Source organism: Artibeus jamaicensis, unplaced genomic scaffold, assembly GCF_021234435.1.
Source record: "Artibeus jamaicensis isolate MK-2021 breed Jamaican fruit bat unplaced genomic scaffold, CSHL_Jam_final contig_484, whole genome shotgun sequence".
Lineage (NCBI taxonomy): Eukaryota > Metazoa > Chordata > Mammalia > Chiroptera > Phyllostomidae > Artibeus > Artibeus jamaicensis.
The window spans coordinates 10,602,451-10,608,450 of record NW_026521859.1 but is presented as its reverse complement, the minus strand read 5'-3'; positions in this window follow the sequence as shown (position 1 = coordinate 10,608,450).

The window sequence follows — 6,000 nt, the reverse complement described above, 5'->3', positions numbered from 1 at the left end:
CTCAGCCTGGGCTTCTCAGTCCTATACACGCGCAGTGTCCACAGTGCCATTGTGAGGGCCACTTTGGAACACGGTGTGCACAAAACCGGCACAAAGTAAGCCCACAGTACATTGGTTTGTCTTCCCTGATCCTACAGCCATGTGCTACAGACCCCAGGCTGAAAGGACCTGATTTCTGCACAGAGAGCTGCCTCTGCTGGGCAGTCGGGTTGTCACGGTAACTCGTCCCAGTGCGGCAAAGCTGGGTTAGGGCCCTGAGCTGGGGGAGGAGGAGGCGAGAAGCTTCTACCACTGGAGAATGGGCAGCTGGGAACGGAAAGTGGACAAGGAAAAGCAGCACAAACCCAAAAGTGACTCCACAGTTCTGCCATCTGTAAGGCGAGAAAGGGGTTGATGCCATCACTACGACAGTCAAGGATAAGGGCAGGGCAGAAGCCAAAGCTCGGAAAAGAGTGGCAGCCAAGGTGACCCAACCATGAGCAAGTGGCTGAGCTCAACTCTTAGCCTTGACCTCAGCCCCAGCCTGGAGCCTTCATGTGGACAGAGTTCCTCTGTCTGCCCTCTGTGAGCCAAATGCCCTGGTACTCTGGTGGCCTTGACGCTGTTGGTCTCTTTCTCAACTCTTCAGTGGGCGGCAGCCTTTCCAAATTCCCCATTACCTGCTCCATCTGAAGGCTCAGGGGCAGGCAGTGGGCAGACAAACAGTGGTCCGGTGCAGAGTGCCGCGGACTCGGTGTGGGTCTCACCCTTCAACTCTGCACCGTTATTTAGGAGCCAGCAGTTCACCCTGGTTCCCAGACACCCTGTCCCTTTACACACAAAAGGTCCCCCTTAGTCTTTTTTTTTTAATTCTCACTTGAGGATATGTTGATTGATTTGTGAGAACAAGAGAAATATCAATGTGAGAAAGAAACATCGACTGGCTGCCTCCCATACGTGCCCTGACCGGGGATCAAACCCACAACCTAGGTATGTGCCCTGAGCAGGGATCGATCCTACAACCTTTTGGTGTACGGGACATTGCTCCAACCAACTGAGCCACCAGGCCAGGGCCCACCCAGGCTTACACCAGGATTTCTCCCCCTTGGCACCATCAGCACTTGGAGCTGGCTGGTTCTTTGTCCTGTATGTCACAGCACATCCAGCAGCATCCCTAGCCACTAGACACTACCCTCAGCTGTAACCACCAGCAGCATCTCCAGACAAATGTCCCCAGTTAAGGACCACTGCCTTATCCCTTGCATAGCTTTCTTTTCTCCTTGACGTGATGAAGATTTAAAAAATTCAACTTTAGTCAATTAATAAGCATGTTCACTCAATATCTTTCTGGGTGGGGAGGGGGGAGGAGATAAGATTCAGGAAGGTGTGAGTGCTTTGTCAACAAAAAGCCATGAACGGCTGGGCACCGGAGAGCACTGAAGCCACTCCATGGTGCTGCTCTGTCACTGTCCATCACATGCATCTTCCTATTTGTTTTCTGCTCTTACTCCCTTTCTTTCTGTCCCCTGCCTAAGCCCGAGGATGGCCGATTGCTCCCTAGGACACCAAAGAACATGAGCCAAGGATGGAGCTGTGAGAGCCCCACCTTATCCGCTCCACCCGTCCCTTCGTTGCCCAGCCTGGAGGAGCTGCTGCTTGCCAAGCCCCTGCAGAAAAAACCGCCTCATAGCCCCCCCTGTGATTATCTTTTTTATTGTTGCCCATATATATGAAGCTATGAAAATGTTTGTGATTGGAAGCAGCTTTAGGGTAGGGTACATTATTTTACATTCGGAAAAGAAAAAAACCAAGTTCTAGTTAAGGGCTCCTTTTCCACCCTGGCTAGTCCTGGACAGACATCAAAGATATCGCTCAAAGCCACACCTCGCCGTGGGTTCTCTCCAAGAAAGCACACATTGACTCTTAGGGCATGGATGTGAACTCCGCTTTAGCAGGGTCATCAGCCTAGTCCTGGATCGGGAGGGCATCCTATGAGCCCCAGACACTGGGTGTCCAGCCAGCATGGGTAAAATCCACTGGGTGAGGATCTACAGAGATGTGCAGCCTTGTCCTGCACTGGTCCTTGGACATACTCCATAAACGTCTTCATGTTCGCCAGCTCCTATACTAGACTTCTACCTGTACACACACTCCTAAGTTGAGAATCCAAATTTTAACTATTTATTTATTTATTTATTTATTTATACAAAACAAAATAAATTTAATAGGAGTGCAAAAAGGGCCATGTGATTCCATGGCATCTATATCCCAAGTCCTTCACACAGAGCAGCAGCCTCACTCTGTACCCAAAAACAAAAACAAAACAAAGAAGACCAAGATCTGGCCAGGATGAAGAAGGCGTTGTCCCTGCAGGGCCTCATACCTTGATCTGAGGCCAGTGGCTGCTACAGCCCCCTCACGTACTGCAGCCCCCCTTATGTGACTATGTGCTGCGGGTGGACCAGGTGGCTGATCTTTCACCATCTTGGCTGATCTACCATTCGGGGAGATCTCATAGGTCAGCCACCTGAAAAATTCTCCAAGATGAGAAAACTCATCTCTGTAACAGAGAACCCTAACCCCTGTGGCCCCATGCCTTCTCAGAGAGCCCTGAATCCTGCACTGCTTTTCCTATCCAGCACGAAATGTGCGTGAGATCTCAGCTCAGCAGCCTCCAGAAAAAAGGGATTGGAAAGTGGTGTCATGCACAGTCTGGCCGCGACCCAGGAAAACAGATGACTTGTTCTCATGGGGCCGACGAAACTTTCCCAGAGCTTGCGCATTCTCTGGCACTCCTCAGTACCCATCTGGATCAATGGTGGTGCCTCTAGGGCTGGTATAGGCCCCATGGACGTGCAACACGCCCACTTCTGCCCCTCTTGCACCCACTCTACGTGCACCAGTAAAGTCAAGGGATTCTAGCTGTTTTCTGACTCTTTCTGCACCAGTGAAGTCAAGAGATTCTAGCTGTTTTCCCTGACCTGCCGCATACAGTTGCAGGAGGCTAGAGAGCTTTTTAGTCAATGCCAGGGCTCCATGTTCCATCAGGTGGAGAACTAACCAAAGTAGCTCTTTTCCAGAGTCTTTGATCTTTGACACCAAGCCATGAAATACTGCATATAAAGGGTTCTTGAAATACATGTCATGTTCACTGTTACATAAGAGCCTCTGAAAAAAAATTCCTGGGCAACTTGAACAAGATCCTCATTTTCCTGGAAATGTGTCTCAGGAAAGATATTTTCCTCTCCTCTTCTCCTAGATCAACAAAATCATAGCTTGCATTCAGTAACGTAACACCTGAACTGTCTCCTTCCAGAGCTCAGGGCTGACCTCTCAGGTGCAACCGCAGCACCAATGCCTGCCTCTTCCAGTCACCAGCGCAAGTTCTCCCACCTCCTTACTTTTTAAGTGTGGATAGAGCATCCTGAGCCTTTTGGTGGCGGGGGCAGGAGGGTGGGGGTGGTTCACCATCACACGATACAAAATTGCTGTGTGTATCAGAGGCCTGGTTCCCTGAGGTCATTGAAGTTTTGTGTCCACTGCAAATGCCGCCAAAGTTCTCCCAAATTTTAACTTTTGGGCTTCCATATGTTTTGTCCACCTACTGACAATGAGAAGAAGAGAGGCGAACAGGAGAGACACTGTTCCGGAGCCAACAGAGGGTGGAAGTGCTGTGCTGAGAGATGCCACACACAGCAGGGCCCCGCAGAGCAATGAGAAGACCACTGGGCCCAGCTCCGCTGTGTGCTTACTCGGTTTTCTATCTATAAAAAAATAAGGACATCAGTCCTAGCTGCCACCCACAGTTGTCACCAAAGCTAGAGGAACCCTGGCAGTGGGCGGGAGGTGAGATCACGAAGGTAAGGTCAGACCATTGTGCAGAATGAAAATGCCCTGCAGAGGCAGAGGTTCCCCAGCAGTGGCGTACAGAAACCAGGAGGGCCCCAGGGAGGAAGCACCCTGCTACTCAGAAGGCAGAGGAAACAGTGAGGCTGGCTCTGAAGCTCTGGGAGCCAGCAGGGGCAAAGAGGTCAGAGGGAAGGGTCCAGGCCACAGCAGCACCCCAGGAACCTCAGGTTCATCGGGGCAACAGAGATTCTCCCACCCCCTCACCAGCAACACTGCTTCTCAGCCCTGTGGGCTGGGCAGGTATGGCCCCATCCAACGCGTTTTTCAAGAAGCTCATCATATTTTAAAATATGATAAGACTAAAAAAAACAAACCAGTGCTCAGTGATGCTGGGAGGTGCATTGCCGAAAACTTGGCTGGGAACCAGGAGACCCAAGTTTCTCACTCCGAATCTCCGGCTCCATCTGTGAAATCGGGGCCTCCCCAGCTCCCAAGTCTACGTGGGGGCGGTGAAAGGCCTAAGCCACACCCCTTGTGTGTTGAAATAAACTTGAGCCCCAGCTGGGTGAGTTCTGACATGCCCTTGCCCTTGGTGAGAATGGCTCCCTATATGTTCCCAACCCCATGCACCAAAGGGAAAACTCAAAGTACACACCACTAACAGTGGTTACTTAGGGAGCACAAAGTTCTCCTTTCCCTTAAAAACTCACCACAAACTGGAACAGAAATAATTTATTAAATGAAGTACCACATACTTACTATGTGCCAGACGTTTGGAACACGGATTTAAAAGAAATATGATAGTCACATTACTAAACTGGAAGAAGAAAAGAGTATAAGCCAAGCCCAGGCCACAAGGAAAGGGCAGGGGTGGTCCGGCCGGAGGAGCCGGAGCCGGAGTGTGGCAGCCGCGGCTCCTGCTCTCTGACCAGCCCACCAGTGCAGAGCTGCAGGCTCGGGGGCCACCTGGACCCTGGCCAGGTCATTGGATTCTTTTTAAAGTGATAATTCCTTTCTTTCTTTCTTTCTTTTACCCCTGTCATTATTTTGAAAATGTTAAACTTTGAAAAAGTGAAAAGAATAGTACAATCACCATATAGTCATTTAGATTCACTGACTGATAACTTTTTGCAGGTATCATGACAGTTCACTCCTAAGTATTTCAGCATCAGGCTTTTAAAAACATAAATACATGATTATATAAAGAGAATGGGTAAAACTAAAATTAATTTTTATATATAGTGGAAGAAAAAATATAGATATACAAACTGTCCTTTGGCAAACAGTTTCCTACCAGAAAGAAATTAAATTAAGTACAAAGAAGCCTACGGGACAGAAGATCAGCAAAAGGCTGTTGAAATGAATGGAAAACCATGTAACTAATTCTCAATTGTTTGTACACTGCCGGGACCAGCCTGGGGAGACAAAATTCACAGACAACCCTAGAACCGCATTTCAAGTAAGGGTTCCGTTCTTCTTTACCAGCAAACCTTTAACCAGAGCTGGCAGCAAAATTATTGAGTTAACTCGGCTGGCTAAGGACAGTGCCAGGGAGGTAAGTGAACAGATGAAAGCTCCACTCCCTGCCCACGTGTGCCAGCCAGCAAGGGCACTAGGTGAGCCCGTGGAGCTGGGTGGCACGGCCCACTCCTAGGCCAGGCCCAGCACCCGTTGAAAAGGCCAGATCGTGGGAGAGCCTTCTCTCAAGGTCTCTCTTTACCTCTCCTCCCTGCTCTCAGGAGGTGGTACAAAACAGTGGGGAACAGGACGGATGGCTCTGGTCAGTCCCAACTGACCAAGAGTTGACTCTGTTTGTTTGGCATGTAAGCATCTGGCCTAAAATCAACTGCCAGTCAAGCTTTCATAACATCCAAGGGCAACCCAATTATTCAAGAGCTCCTCTGGAATTTTCAAAATAAAATAGTTTAAATTCACTTTTCATTTTTAAAGGTAATAATACTTGACCCCCGGTATGTCTTATGAGGTAGCCTGTCATAGTATCAAGCAAATGACAACAGACTACCACTGTGCCTGGGTCTAGCTGGCAGCCACTGGCTTCCACGTAAAGAAACTGGCTTGCTGTTGAAAGCTGAGAAGAAAACTTATGATCACTTTGAATCCAGAAGCCCAAATTACTTGGAAAATTGCTAATATTTGGCAAAACAATTCAGC